Raw genomic sequence first — 16,082 nt, 5'->3', positions numbered from 1 at the left:
CCAGGGAGCTTAGAACGTCCTTCACATCGGAGCGACTGCTGATGACATTATCTTACGATAATGTCCACTTGACATGACATCCCAGTGGGCCAGTGAGACGCCAGTATCACGTCTGTCAGCTCCAATCTGTGGCCGTAAGCTACCTTCTCGATCCGCTACCATTAGGTGGGTCAAGGTTGTTGTGCTTCTGCTGCTGCTCCTCAAAACGACTCTCTGTTTGTGATTCGCTCAATCAAAACAGCCATTCTACGTCTTTCGGTTCTTCCACCCATAGCCTCCTCGATTCTCGGCGTCTTTTCACGCTCAAACGAATGAATCCAACCGGGACGTCCTAATCTCAAACGCTCGAAACTCGAAACGTCACCAACCATCAGGCGGGGCGCCACACTCGATGCGCTAAACAACAATGCAACGAACTCATTTTTCACAACATTTACGCTCGGCCTCTCCTCCACTCCGTCTCCGGCGGATCTTCGATGTTGTAATGTCGCGACACCGCATGTCGTCGTCGTCGTCGTTGGTTGCTTCTCGCCTTCGCGACGCTTGTAGGTAGGTTGGTGACTATTTTTAACCACGAACCGAGACACAATTCAGCGGTTCAACGTCACCTTGTCACCTGGATGAAAGGGGCCAGGAGGTGGAGAGAGTGTGCCGTTTTTGGCGTGAGAGAGACTATGGGGGGGCCACGGCGCACACGCTGGATGAACGCGCCGAGGTGTCGGCACTGCACTTCAGATCCGATTTTGTGGGTCAACCTCGTGGCACGGGGCACCTGCCTGCGGTGCATTTGATTTCGTGAGTTTAACCCTCGATTCGAGAGTGGAAAGGCACCCGCGATCGATGACTGGTTTGCTCCTGCCATGACGTCAAGCAGCTTATCGTTGGGAATCGTGAAGGAGCGTGTTCGGGATACTCACTCGGAGACGTAGCTTGTTAGAGTTGGAGCTGGTTGAATTTCAATAAAACTGTTAACATGCCATGTTTATAAATACCAGTGGAGCTTTGAAATGCACCCGTGCAGCAGTGTAGTTGGAAATCGAATAATTGTTCATGGCGTGCATAGGTTACTACGATTTATTTCAACAAAAGTCCTAGCTTGCTGCGTTCGTCTTTCATTCGAGAATTAAGTAGGTTTGTAGTTCCGAGTGATTCCACGGAGTGCTGCAATTAGTAGCAGCTTCATAATCAATTGGAAATTGCGTGTAATGTGTTCCGGTAATTGAAACGGCCACATCCTACCATTTTTTTCCCTTCCTGGACATGTTTATGCAACTGAAGCTTCTTGTTGAACGTTTTTTCCTATCTCACCATATAACCTACCTAAAGATGCTCGATCAACAACCGACCCTAAACCGGTATGCGTTCAGTATTATGATGTTGAATTGCTATCTGTGCATCGCCATTGCAAGGAAAGTGGTTCCGTTTGTCGCCATTTTCTTTCTGCATTCATTTGCAATCCTCACTTCTTTTTTTTCTCTAATGTGTAGTTGCTTCAGTGGCCTCGCACTCACGACCGACGGCTCAAACTGGTTTCATTTTCTAATTAGATACAATAAAGTTGTAAATAAATCAATTTATAATTTCGATTAATATGTTGGTCCGCATCGATAAGCCTCCTCGCTTCGACGACCGGACGAGCAACAGCAGCCGGATCGAGGAAAGATTCATTTTTTTCTACATTTTACTGCTTCTGCTGCTAGAGCGGCACGGGAGGATCTTGTTCGCTCGGGCACGGTTGTACACATTCCAACGATCGTTACATTCCGAGAGATTTTCTTCCATTTTTTTTTTGCGCTCGTGATTCGTGTTTTTTGCGTTTTTCCAGGCCAAACTAATCAGCACCCTTCGGCGCCAGTGCTGGTGTCCCTCTTCGCTTAAGAGCGATGGCACTGGGGCACAATCCGGTTTGAATCCGGTGTGCTGGCGCTCCGAGTGATTCCGAGCCAATCACACTTGAGCGCAGACAGAATCGCACCGACAGCCCAGGCCGGTGGGTCACACGACAAGCCGGAGCACGCGGTTCTCGGATCAGAAGCTGCACCCTGCTGCACTTGCGCTTTGCACTTTTATGATTGACAGCTGGATAGCCACGGCCACGGTGTCACGATTATTGCGGCGTCGGAATGCGAGGGCTGACCAGGCGAGAGGGCCGCGCAAAGGATCAGCTCAGCTCGACGTGGATAGAATTGGCGCTTGTGTCGTGTCCATGTGTCGATATCGCAGCGAGTGACCATTAAGCTGACAAAGCCTTGTCGCAACTCTTTAGGGTACCCACCGTCCGTCTGTGCATTCACGGTCGGTAGGACACTCCAGTGTCCCTTTCATTCGCTTAATGCCTTCTGCATCGCGTCGTCGTCGTCCTCTTCGTGGTCGTGGATCGAATTTCGGGAAGTCGCAATGCCCCGGGAATGGAAGTCCCCAAAAAGCGATCCGCTCGCCCGAAATGGCAGGGTCGACACTTTGATAAACAAGTTTTGGACCGCTCTGTATGCGTCTGAGATACGCTAAACGATCGGTCGAGGGCCCCGGGAAACAGTGGCGCTTAATTGCTGGCATGACATTTAATTGACTGTTAAACGTGATATGATTTATGTTAAGCATTTCGTGTGGCTGTTTTGTTCTTTATCTTACCGGCCGTACGGGCCACCGTATAGGTAGGACGGACAGGTCTTTTAAACGCCCGCCCGGGGGTGGCCACTGGATGCCAATTATTTTGCAAAAGTTGCCAGATGGTCGAATGTACCATTCCTAGATGGAATATTGATGAATTATACAGTACATTTCAATACTGTTTAATTACTGTATCGGCGTTGGACAGCGTTCTTACAAATTGTTACCAAATATGGAAGGTAATATTGTCTGTCTGGTTCCAGTACAAATTAATCACGAAATCAGGCTGCAACATGATCTACATTAGCAGAGAGTTTAATTATACTAAAGAGTAACATATAAAACTCAACTATATTGCTAATATGTAAGAAGGAGAAGTCTTTAAATAGAATTTTAGATTCCTTTTAAACATTTTAAATCGTTTTTTGCATTTTATCCACTTCGTTGCACCTTAAGAACGTCGCAATAGATCGAAATGAGCTCATTTTTAAATCCGATTTACTGTCTTAACCTTCTCCGTCCCGCCATCACCATTCAGTGCAATGATGATTAGTGGCGTGCAGCATCTCGGAGAGGCTTACGATACCCAAGGTAAACCGTACTAAGCCCCACTGTTTGCTACTAAACTAAACAACTTTATGGCTCCATTCCACAACCGAGCAAAGCCCCGATTAAACCGATTTGCTGTCGATGTCACGAATCGTGAATCGCGAATTCATCGTTCCTCACTTGCCAATGCCAGGCTGTCCCAAAAAAAAAAAATCATTTACGATCCCTCCCAATGTGACAGATTTTGAAGGGATGAAAAATGATGGACAGTGGTGGGCCCGCGTGACCATTATACGCTGTTGGTCGCGATGGTTGATGCCACACGATCGTGTCGTGTCGTCGAGCTGGTTGAACGATCATCATTATGGGGGTTGAAACATGCCATTACCGAACCTGCCATTTCGGCTCGGAAATCGGAACTGGTGTGACACTTTCGCCAGCGTCGGCCAACGTCCGGAGCGTAGCCGAATGTCTGTCGCGCGAATTTATGCTCTCACTCACTCCAGCCGGGAGGGTGACGGCGCGTCAGACGATGTGATGTGAGGACGATTTGCTACCGACGCACCGAACCTGCTGCACTCAATATTATAAATATGCTTTAATGCGCACAATAATTGCATCCAGAGTGCATAATAAAAGAGAAATATGAGTCGCTGTGGTGGTGGCAGTGGCGTCGCCAGTGGCGTCCGCTGGGCAGACGACAAATGGTTGATGGTGGCGCATTCATTCCCGGCGTGGCGTGGCGGTGGTCGAAAGTTGAAGAAGAGAACAAATGAAGAAAAAACCCGCGTGATTCCCGCTAAATTACGTGATTATTAATTTTATCTGATTTTTTATTCACGATTCTTTTCGGGCGGTGGAGTGACAGTGACGCGCCAGGAGTGCGCCATCGACAGCCAGGCAGCTTGTTGCTATTTGTGTGACTCCTGTGACGGGTGCTGGGTGCAGCAGCAGCTGCATCGATGAACTTATGGCCCTCGCGGTCCAATGTGTGACCCGGTAGGTCACGGTCCACGAATGTCACGCAAAGAGAGAGACAGAGAGAGAGAGAGAGGAAGCAGGATGAATATGATGCACGCTTCATTTAACCTGTCGCTTGCGGCGGAATCTTCCGATCAATCCCCTGGCGTGGTCATGGCGTGGTGCCCCATCAGGATACAGATTCCCTTTTGTGCATTCACGCATCACCTTCCCGGCCAGAGTGTTTCTATAAATTATGTGCAATTATTATTAATGGAAAAGATCCGTTTTCGGTGAGTTACCAACACCCGACGTCGTGTTATGGTCAAGTTTCATTAATTTTCTGCTGCTCGCGCCAGTCAGAGTTAATGACACACTTTGCGGGATCACTTATGCGAACAGAAACCCATCCGCGTAACGATGGCCGCCGCACATTTGTATTATATTGCTGCATTAATTCTTTTCCCTCGGAGTGGCCGCCATCGACGAATGTGCAATTAGGCGACATTTGGTGTGCGATTTACGGTCCAGTCTGGGGAAGGTTTAGCCCCAAACAAACACACGCATGACACGCATGGCCACTTTTGGTATCCGATCAACCGACCGACCGTTTACTTTTTAATCATATTTCTTCGATTCCGGGCCTGATTGATTTATTTAACGGCGGCGCGCCTTTTAGACCTGCGCTCGCCGGTCCGGTTTACAATCTGTCTCGATTCCGACCATTAAAAGACAAATGGTGGCGCTCACGGGATGTGAAATTATACTGATTTACGTGTGACAGAGAGACAGAGACTCGTTCTTGGTGCTTGGTTGCAGTCTGTAAAGTGCTTTATAATTGTGCGAAGATTGTAAACTTAAGTCACAATGTGTGCAACGTCTTCGCGATCGACAGCGGTAGTCTTTCTGACCTTCTCGCGGTTTACTTCTGGATTGTCGGGATCGTGTCAAGGGTACTACAATGCGTCCAATGACTTTTAGTTCATGACCATTCACTATATTCTCTTCCCTTTGTTTGGAAGTCCGTTATTCTACCACCACGTCCCTGAATATGGTGTTCTGTCAAGTTGCCAAGTTGAGAGCCAAGGGGCGTCGATTTACGGTGCGAAATGTTCCGCCAAAAAATCCCCAAAACTTTCCAGTTCCATAAATTCGAAGCAAAAGTGCGGCTACAAACCATCGACCAATGTGAGTGACCAATAAATTGCCGCCGAATAAAAAGAAATAAGCCATTTCGTGCCCGGTGCGAATCCACGAGCGCCGATTGACTGCCACCAAGCCGGGTGATCTGGGTGACCGTCGGGAATGGGCCAGGGTTTGTGGGAGATTTACAGCCATTGGCCCCGGTCTGGTCTGGTCTGGTCTGGCCGGGTCGCCGGTGTGTTGATATTGATTTCAGTTTTATTGCTAATAACCCGTTTCATGTCCATCGCCAAAAACTGGCCGTACAAAAATCCTCCTGCGGGCAAACAAGAGACCATCGGCCACCGAATCCGGAGTACGATCACGTCCATTGATGTCCGTATCCGGGCGAGGGGCTGGCCGGCGGATTCAGGAATTATGATGTTTTTCTTTCGCAGTTTATTGGCAGATTTGGAGCAACGCCTTGCAGCTGCCACACGTACCACCTCATTGTATGGCACCTTTTCTTCGGCCCCGTGGCAGTATTTAGTCTTCGGAGAAAAGCGAACGGACTGGCGAAAAGAATTCAAAGGCGATCCGAACCGATGACAACACAAACACACGAGCTGCACACAAAGCGTATTTGGCTGTGGCGTCTGGTTTACGTCGTAGTAGACATGGGGCCACAAGTTTCCAGACACTCCAGATTCGCGATATCCTCGTCTTTTCTCACCTTCTATTTCTGTTCTGTATTTCTGGTGCTACGGTGTGTGCATATGTGTGCATGATTTTCGTGGATTTTCCATGTCGTACGCCATCGTCTGAAACGCTGAATGAACTCCCGGATTCGAGTTGATGAAGTTGACATTTCAAACAACATGTCTCCCACCGGAGACTGGTAACCTTTTGGCCCCCCCCGGTTCTGAATCAATCGAGTTTGTTGGTCAACCCTCCAGTACTACCCCCGGTGCCACAGGACAGTGACAATCAGTAAACTGCTGACTCAATGCTCGGTGGAGTAGTTTACAATTTGCGTTTAATTGACGTATCACTCCGCATCCCCGAGGAAAACGGAATAGGGATGATCAAGCGTGAGACGAAACGGAAATTCAAATTAAAACTTTGTCCTCTGCCGGAGGAGGATACTGATCCCTGGAGCTCAATCGGATCAGACGGTAAAGTCCTGTTCGGAAGCACTGTTTGGGTGTTTGCCTTTCTACCATCTCGATGTGCTGCAGTCATTCGGTTGAAGGTTTAATGGTCGTACCGGGGTGCTTCCTTGCCAAATCTAACAGAAAGAGAGAGAGAGAGAGAGAGAGAGAGAGAGAGAGAGAGAGAAGGAGTGGCAGACAACGGATTCTGCAGAATAATAATCAAAGACCGCACTGCATTCCGACAAAACCGACCACCGGATCCGATCCGATCCAAGCATAATCAAACCGTTTTTATGGTTCCTAGGATCCAGCGGCAGCAGCAGCAGCAACAGCGTGTGGTCCAAACTGTGTCAAAGTATGTTGTGGTGCTGCATGCTGGTAACCTAATTACGCAATCGATGCTTCTGATGCTACAAGCATGTCGAAGCGATGAGGTTCTGCACTCCCTGTTCCCAGCTTCAACTCCAGTTCGGTTCAGGGTTCAGGAATGTAGGTTAATTTCCTTTTGTACACTTTCATCCGTTAGTCCGCGCCATGCATATTACAACATCAGCACTCGTCCTCGATCCTACGACCAACACGAAGACGACGACGACGAGAAGGAGGTTCTGGGCTGTCCTTCGACGCCGGGATGTCTTTACGAGTTTTAAAGAAACTCCGGAGAAGGAAATCCTTTGCCATGGGGATGACTGAGACACAAGCACAGACAGCGCTCGACAGCACACCATCAGCCCGGAGAGTGGGTTCCGGATCGGAGCGATTTCATTGAAATCGATTTCATGCTAAAGCCCCTCGCCACCCTACCCGGAGGCTCCCGGTTCCGATGCGCTGGCCATCAGCATCAGGTTCCTGTTGCATGCTGGCCAGGAAAGTGGAGCAAGTGGCTCAACGCTTCTTTGCAAATCCTTACCAATCGTCGCATTGTAAGATATTGGAAGGGCGACCCCAACAGCCGATACTGGCCCGAATTGCATCTCGAGGTTGGTGCTGGTGCTCCTGGTGGAAGCGAGCGCTTGCAGCTGCAGCTTCAAATGAAGAGCTGCATCGAAGAAAGAGGTACCGGTGCCCTGGTGTGCCCCCGGGAGAGGTGACCATAAAACCCGATGAAATATAACACTAAAACGCACATAAAAGTTTAATAACAAATGCGAGCGAGCGAGCGAGCGACCGAGTGTCCTGTCCTGTGGCCGCAAAGAGTGGGGCAAGAAGGGACCGTGATCGAACTTTTATGCTTCGGCTTCGGTGGATCCTTCTCGGCTTCTCGCACCCACTTTGCAACGCGGTGCACGGTGAAAATGATAGTCAGCGCGTCAGTGGCCAGCGAGCGAGCGAGCGAATGATGTTATTGGAGGGCAATGGTGGTGGTCGATAAGGAAGAAGTGGCTGCAGCGCAGTAGCCGCTAGGCAAAGCGCTACCTCGCCCTCGAAGTCCTTCACACATACGCGCACGCGAGGGTGAATCTCAAAAGTTGGTCCTTCCTTTCGTTCGTCGTGTCGTCGTGGAAGCGAAGGACGAAACAATATAAACGGAAACTTCAGCACAATTGCTTATCGAATTGGCTGCTGGTGCTGCTGCTGCTGCTCTTCGGTGCTAATGTTGGTCCGTCCGTTCGTTGGGATATTAAATTTAAAATTACTTCGACTCGAGAGCGGGCGCCGATGGCTGGCGGCGATTAACGGAGCGATCAAACCGAATGGTGCAAGTGTACATCAATAGTTGCACGTCCGTTTTTATGTTCTTGCTCAATGTACTCGCGAAGTGGCCACTTTGATCGCTCGGTTCGGTCTGGCTGGATTTGCAAAGCTTTCCGTTTTTTTCTTTCTTCTTTCTTTTGCTGTTCCTGTTGCTGTTCTCGCTGTACGATGTTGGTTGCCGGTTGTGTTTTTCTTTTGTCGTCGTGCACTTCTGCAATCTTGATCGCAGATCTATAGGATGAGTGAGTTTTTGTGAACAGCTTCGAGCGTGTTTGTCTTGACGATTGCATATTGTTATTGGCTCCCTCGCTCTGTTGATTCGTTTCTGACTAACAAACAATGTGTCATCTCATCATAATCATCGGAGCTCACACGGAGCTGTGGCAATGGTCTAGACACTAGCATCAGCATTATGACATGGGAGACAGACGGGAGACAGCATAAAACATTAGCATTAATGTCCCGGAGCATTTCACCAGGGGCCTTCTGGTGCGATGCGTCGCCCATAATGGCGCGCAAAAAACACATGTAAATTTTTATGTTTGTGCTACGCTACTGTCTAGCCTCACCACCCCATTCACTTTGCTGTTGTTTTTAGCATCGTGGCAAATGTCATCTAGTGCGAGGAGAGGGTGTCCGTTAAAAAAAATACATCGGAGATCCAAGGAACATTCGCTTTTTTTCGGTCTCTTCTCGTGCAAAGCTCGCGGGAGGAAAACACATCGCAGTGGGCCACGGCACACGACTAGAACCTCCAGCACACGGAATGCATCGAAGAAGGCGTCCAGATAAGACAAAAATGGCGCGCACCCTCGCCAGAAATCTGGGCTCTCGGTGACGCTGCTAATCATCGTCATAATCTGCTTGCGGTGGCCCCACATAAAACTCGTCTGGCTCATCAATTCAATTAGCTTGCCTCGAACACTCCCGACTGCTCCTGGACGGTCTGGGAGCCATCAGCAAAAAGAAAATTAGATGCCAAAAGAAAGTGAAATCACAGATCGCCCTATTGGCCACGACACCCACTAACCAAGACGCCGGTGGCCAATGAAGTGGTGCTGGTTTTTTTTGGGAGGGGAGACCGGTGCAGACTAGTCAGCGTGTCTATCAACCGTCTGCTGGAACTTTTAATTATTGTCAGACGGGCGTGGTGGCGGTGAAATCTCTGGCTAAACCCGGAGCATATTAGCTCCCGATGACTATCGTGCGAAATGTGTCTCCCGAAATGTGTTTGTCTTGGCCATTCCTGGCACACGATGGCGTTGCAACGCCACGATGGATTCAGGGAGCTCTGGGAGCGGCATAATGGCATGTTTGTGGCCGTGAATGTGCGTTCCGTCTGGGCGACATAAATTGTGGCGATTCCTCAGGCCACGAACTCCACACAAACACACTGGTAATCCTTGAGAACGGCAGTAAATCGTTCGGTGACAACGAGGGCCACGCACCGTTTGCTGTTTGCCAAGACGAAGGTGCACGCATGTAGTGGCGGCCAAACAAGGAACGAGTACGCGAGGTTTTAATGTCTGGTAATTCGTAATTAAGACGTAAGCAATAGCCGAGTTCCCGAGTTCAGTTACCTCCTGGCGCCGGCCTGGAACAACAACAACAGTAACGATCGAACGACGTTGTCGGCAATTAATAAAGGAAAAGGGAATCAAATCGCCGAACTAGGCCGCCGGAATGGGAACGGGTGATCGCTGCCGGCGAGATAATAAAACTCTGTTTACATTCGCGCACAACTCGCGATTGCTTGATTACGCACACGATAGTTGCTGTTTTGCGTTGTATTAATTCGTTTTCGATTTAATTTCGATGGCCTGACGCTCCGTCAGCCTTCAAAAGTGAGAGTAGATCTATTTAAAAAATTAAAGATCTCATAATTAGCATCGTTAACCATCGGGAAAACAACGTTTTACATGGTCTGCTAATGCGCCAAAGATGAATTGCTGCTGCTGCTGCTGCTGCTGACCGAGAATGGCACTCAACTGGACTCTTGGTGACGTGCCACGTAACACACGCATGATGTAACGTACAGCGTTTGTTACGTTTTGCGAAAATGTTTTGCTTAATTAATTGCTAGCATAATATCCTTGCACCGTGGCTGACTGACTAGTTGGCTGATGAAATGTGGATCAGTTTATCAATCAGAAAGCACTCCCTGGGCACCGATACGCCGTTGCTCCCTTGAACCTTTGCGCCGCGACACGAGACACAACACGGTAGATGGTAATGTGCTGATAGAGTAGAAATTAAAATTTATGGTCAATCCGGTGGTGAGGCCAGCAGCAGCAGCAGCACTCACACATTGTCTTTATGAGGTATCGTTAATGAAATCTCATAAAACGATTTTGCAGAGCAACACTCACATTCACGCACGCACACTAAAGTTCCGTTAACGAGTCCAATTACTGAAATCGGCATTTCACCTCTCACTCCCCGAGGGGGAAAACCTGCGAATGTTTTATTAGTCCACCGTTCCAGGGACCAAAGTTGTGGTGCGTTGGACCGCAGACATTCCGCATGTGCCAATTCCGTTACGAGCTGCGGCAGCGTTTTTTTTATGGCAGCCTGCGAGCTATACAAACGCTCTACTGCTGCGGCTGCTGCCGCTGCATGTATGTTGCATCCTGAATGGGCTATGAATGCTGACCATTGCGCCGATGCCGATTTGTAGCCAGCTCGAGGCCCCCGTCGGCACCGGCTATGGAGCGGAACGATTTGCCGCTGATTTAGGAGCAAAACTTTATTGCCATCCGACTTGCATTAATCTCGAATGCATCATTTGGTGCAATTGCTAATGCACAATGTTGTTTCTCTCCCTCCGTTCCCCTGTTTTTCTTTGCTCGCAACGGGACGTTAAATTTGTCCCAAATCCGGTCCGTGCCTCTGAACGGATTGGAGTAGATCAATTACATCTTTTCTCCGGGGCATCGTGCCCCGGGTAAAGGCCAGAAGGCTGGTGAGGGGAGTTTGGGGTTTATTTATGCTTCTCCCCGCCCGTCCAGCGGTGCCTTTTGTGGGTCATCGTTGTCGTTGCGCTTGTATGGCGATGGCGATGGCTATGCTATGGCTACTATGGCCACACTGACCGAAATAGGAAATATTTTGCTCATTAAAATCAGCAGCCAACAAGCTGCGATCATCATGACCACGGTGAGACGGTGTGATAGAGAGAGAAAAAGACGAGGAGAGTGAGCAAAAAACATCGAGAGGACTGGGGCCACTGGCTCAACTGGCGCAAGCCACCATAAATCCGAGCAAATCGATGTCGGTGCCGATGTCGTGGTTTTCTTGTTTTCGTTCGCTTTTCCCACGCGTTTCGCCCCACCAACGCCCAGAAAGTGCCCGAAAATGGGGTGCGGATCGAGATTCCTTCCACAGTCTGTCCCCAGACTACCAGATACACTCGCCACTTGCCATGCGCTCCACGCCGTTTATGCTGGCTCTTTCCGCCCTCGGTCCTTATCGGGCTTAGGCGCAGCCACATATCCATCTGAAGCTCGTCACGGTGACAGAGATACACTCTCTGGGTGTGCGAGAGGGAGAATGGGTGGGAGCATAACGGCGATAAAATGATAAAAATCCGCTCGCCAATTCCACCGTCTGCAATCCGCCGACATTGTTGGCCACCTCTCGAGGCAGCACCAACGGCAGCAGCAGCAGCTGTTGCATGGAATGGCAAAAAAGAGTCGCGCATGAAATGAATGATGTGATAGCTGGAAACGTAAAGGAGAAGAGAGAAGAAAAAGCACCGCACGACTGACCGAAAGCATCGCCACATGCCGGCTCATGTCCTTTTTTGGAGGCCCGAAACTCATCGCACGGTGCGTGCGTGCGTACGAGCGAGCATGCAATAATCATAAACATTCTCGAGGCCGAGCGCGCCAGTGTTTTAATGCTAGGCCACCAACTGGCCACCTGTATCCCCCCGGATCGGATCGGATCGGAGTGGAACGAGGACGACGATGACATTTGCTGCGCGAAACTATGGTGCGCCCCTCGGTGGATTTATGCTTTATCACCTGTGGGAGCCAGCCAGGTCCGCCCGGTGTTGATGATGGACTGGAGCGGAGAAAATCGTGTGATGCGCCAGGGTGCGTAGCGGTTTTTTTTTGTCTTTAATCGTGAGCTACATCCTGTGCGCGGGATTCAAAAATGTTGGCGCGATGACCGTGTCGCGATAAGGTAATTAATCATTTCGACTTCGAGTTTGGGAGTGGGTTGATGTTGTTGAAAGACAGGCTTTCATGTGGATTGCTGAGACGGATTGGTTGTTGGCATGGCAACGAATACGGAATCTGGCAGATCAGTTCGCATGGCCACCTGGTTGTCATCAGTCTCGATCGAATGTAAAGATGTTCCTTTATGTGTTTAGCTGATTTTTTTAAGCTGTAAATGTTCTCTCATGAATTTTAAGCTGCACAATAGCAAATTTCAATAAGGTCGAAATGCCAAAAAGAACATGAAATAAAGTCCCTAGCGTGTTCGAGCACAGTTAAGTTGGAAGAATCTTTCTTTACAATCGAATTTGCTCTTATTCCGCTTGGTTGGAAATTGACTGTAAAGAATTTGTGTTATTGAATATGAAATAAAGTTTGGCATAACGTCAAATGACAGGCAATAAATGTTTCCTCATCGCACCTTTTACACAAAACATTAAACAGGAAAGCCCCATACTGATCACACCAAAATTCCATCGTGAAAGCTTTTAATCCCCGCGATCACGTTCTTCGCGCTTCTCCAACATAATTCAATTATGCGGATAGCATGCTGTGCTGCACACAGGAAAAAAAGCAACTGCTTCCGTTCGACCGCATGATGGACACCATGAACATGATTTCCATTTCCAAAATTGGCCAGCTCAAGCAACGATGCCGCCGGTCGATTTTCGTGTTCCATCCAGTGCAAACGATTTTTGGACAGAGAGAGCAATTTCCCCAAAACCGAAAGCATTCCCTTAGAAGCGTGGAGAGAGCCCGCTGGCTGCACTTGCTTGTGCCAACCCGGGGCAAACCGTGGCCAGTACGATGAATTATATGCAGTTATATGGCATAAAATATGCTCTCCATTAATATAACTCACGGGGCTGATTTATCTCGCCATGCATGCTAGCTCTCGACCGTACAGAGTAGTAGCTGTTGCGTGTCTGAAATCTATCCTCACAAGATCTATCTTTTCGTCCGGTTTCTCTTTTTTTTTGCTGATAAACTACGCCACCAGTTGCCGACGAGATGAGCTTGCACTTGCGCTTGCTCGCTACTGGAATGCAGCGCTAACCAATTGAGACCACCGCGAACGCCGCGTGGCGCGTTATCTGGCCATCTTGTAATGCTGTGTTCCTTCCCTGTTGCAAGGTATATCTGCACCCGCCAGGGTGTGTGATCCGAACAGAACGGAACATCTTTTGCTCCGCTTCGCACCGCAAGCTTCATTAATGAACAAATTAAGTCAATCCCGCGGGCAAGCGCACTTTTTTTCTATTTTGGAATGTCGTCGTCGTCGTCGTCGTCGTCGTCGTCGCGCTTCTCAGTGACAGCGCAAGAGATTGATATCGCTGGCGAAGGGGCGTGAGGCGTGAGCAAAGTAGATGCACTTCGCGTAGAAGATAAGATATGCTGCGAGATATCGTCAGTGCACCCGCTCCATTGGAGTTTTGGAATCAATTAATGCAATGCTCGTGCTGTCTGGGGCTACGGGACATCTCGAGCGGATTTGTGGTGAAAAGTAATTAAAACCTGTGCGCTGTCGCCGAAGGGCCCCCACCCGGCTATCCGCTACACGTTTAATTACACTCGCGAGCAGATTGTTTATCTGGCCGGCACCTCGCAGCACGTGTCAGACAACTGGAACCCGGTGCTACCGATAGTACGATGACTTGACTTCTGATCTCATCGCGTGATCGTGCCATTAGATTGTGCCTCACTCGTTCGCTCGCTGTGTGTGGCGGTGTGCAAAGGCGAAAGCATCATTAATCCCCGGGAAGACTGCAGCACCAGCAGCAACATCAGCACCAGGAGTTGCCAGTGTCCTCGGGTGGCCCTCTGGCAGCTGGCTACCACCTCTGAATGGGGCCGAATGAAGTCATTTGCATATTATTTATACTTTGTCAAAGTAATCAATACATGCAGCGACGAGAGAGTTGCGCTGCGCTACCGTTGGGCGGTGCTACCATGCTGGAAGGCGTCGTCGCTGTGGCGCGAGTGTTGGAGCCGTTTGTCGCCTGCACTGACCCAGATCTTGGCTTGGACACGCCTCGAGTGACGGTCGGTAAGCTGGACAATTACTCTCTGTCACCGGCGAGGCGCGCACGCTCCAAAATGGCCAACAGGATGCACGTCAACTGTCGCTTCATCGATTCGCCAATCGCCTCATCACGGGGTTTTAAACAAACTCGACAGATAAGCTCGCTTCTGAATTGGCACTCAACCGGTTGATAAGAAAACCCGGACATTCCTGTGGTCACGGTGCAACTCGCGGCTCAGTACACTCGCGGGCATGGCGCGAACCACCGCGAACCGTTTCCACGCCGCGGCCACCGTCGGTAGTGTCACGATTCTTAAAGAAGCCACCCGATGGGAGGCGAATTCGGTGGACGAACAGCTTCGCACACCCGTACTGTTGGCAGCGGCCAACGGTCGTACCGGTGCGCTCGAGGTTTTGCTCAAACGTGGCGGAGATATCCGGCGAACCGATCGTATGGGCAACACCGCTCTCCATCTGGCAGCGATCGGTGGTCACCGAACGTGTGTCGAGTGTTTACTGACTGCGGCCGGTTGTAATCTGTTCGAGATGAACACGGCCGGACGGACGGCACTGGATTTGGCAAAGTTACATCAACAACACGAAACCGTCGAGCTACTGGAACGAGCCATGAAGGAGCTGTCAGCGAGCCGGACACCGGAAAAGCTACAGGAACTACGGAAGCGAGCAGCAAAAAACTACGAAAAGCTAAAGCACCGGTACGGTGCCGTGATCTCGCTCAACCTCGGTGACAGCTTCCGGGCGCTGGAGGAACATTCGACGCTCGAGGAAACGGCCTGACGCTGCCCGGCTTGATTTGCCTGTGACCTTCGCACAAATAATGGATTACGATCAGGGCAGGAGTAACTTTGGAATGGAATAATCAGTCACTCCAACGTCAAATCGTCGCAATCTGGCCACATCACCACTACTGAGGTCGGTCAGCTCACTTTCGGAGACCAAAAGGAAACTTCCGGTCGGTCTCATGAAATATTCATTTCAACCTCCGGGTCCGGGCCCCGTGAAAAGTGGAAAAACAAGCCACCCTTTGGAGGGGGCTGTACCTCATGAAACCGATCCACATCATTCACGGTTCCGTCGTATCCGTATCGCTCGGTATTGATACGGCGCGTTAAGCCGTTTCTGGATCAGGGTGGTGGACCACCCTGGCAGCCTGGCGGTCTCGCGATGGACCAGAATTAGCATAAATGGCTGTAGGCATGATGGCCACCGACGACGGCCATCCCATCATTCTGTCCATCGATACTTCTCCTGCTGCTCGGTCGACGAATTGCTTCGTCACTTTCATCATCAGCGCGTTCGGGCGAGAGAGAGAGAGAGAAGTGCTTCGAGTGTCTTACACGCGCTGCCACGGCAAGGGCCACGCGTGGCGATAAAGATAACTTCGGCTTGGGGTGAGAGTGACGCGACGTTGGTTGATAACGCGCGAAGCTTCTCTTTCGCTTTTTTTTTCTTCATTTCGCGTTTATCAGCCACAACGTCGCTTGGTGTAAGGGTCATAAACGTGAGACGATTTGGCGTTATACGACCTCCGTCGTGGAGGGCGTGAAGTGGCTTTTCATCCCCTCCCCGTATCTGTCTGTTGTAATGTGTAATCGAGAAACGAAAGACGATCGAACATATGACGCAGAGGGAACAGTGTGCGTGAGAGGGCACGTGATTTGATGGCACATCAAGCAGTGCGTTTTAGGACCATGAGGTTAAAAGAAATTGATCATATAACAATAG

General features: G+C 49.8%; 1 protein-coding gene across 1 annotated transcript in view; it reads left to right on the top strand.

The window, feature by feature from the left end:
* LOC126577128 (follicle-stimulating hormone receptor) overlaps positions 1-16,082 on the top strand; it is a gene marked incomplete at its 5' end in the record, with an annotated part of 56,237 nt that overhangs the window by 599 nt on the left and 39,556 nt on the right. The window lies entirely within an intron of this gene.

Source organism: Anopheles aquasalis, chromosome 2, assembly GCF_943734665.1.
Source record: "Anopheles aquasalis chromosome 2, idAnoAquaMG_Q_19, whole genome shotgun sequence".
Taxonomy (NCBI): domain Eukaryota; kingdom Metazoa; phylum Arthropoda; class Insecta; order Diptera; family Culicidae; genus Anopheles; species Anopheles aquasalis.
Note: the sequence above shows the minus strand (reverse complement) of the source record. Positions and strands in the feature narration are given on the sequence as shown.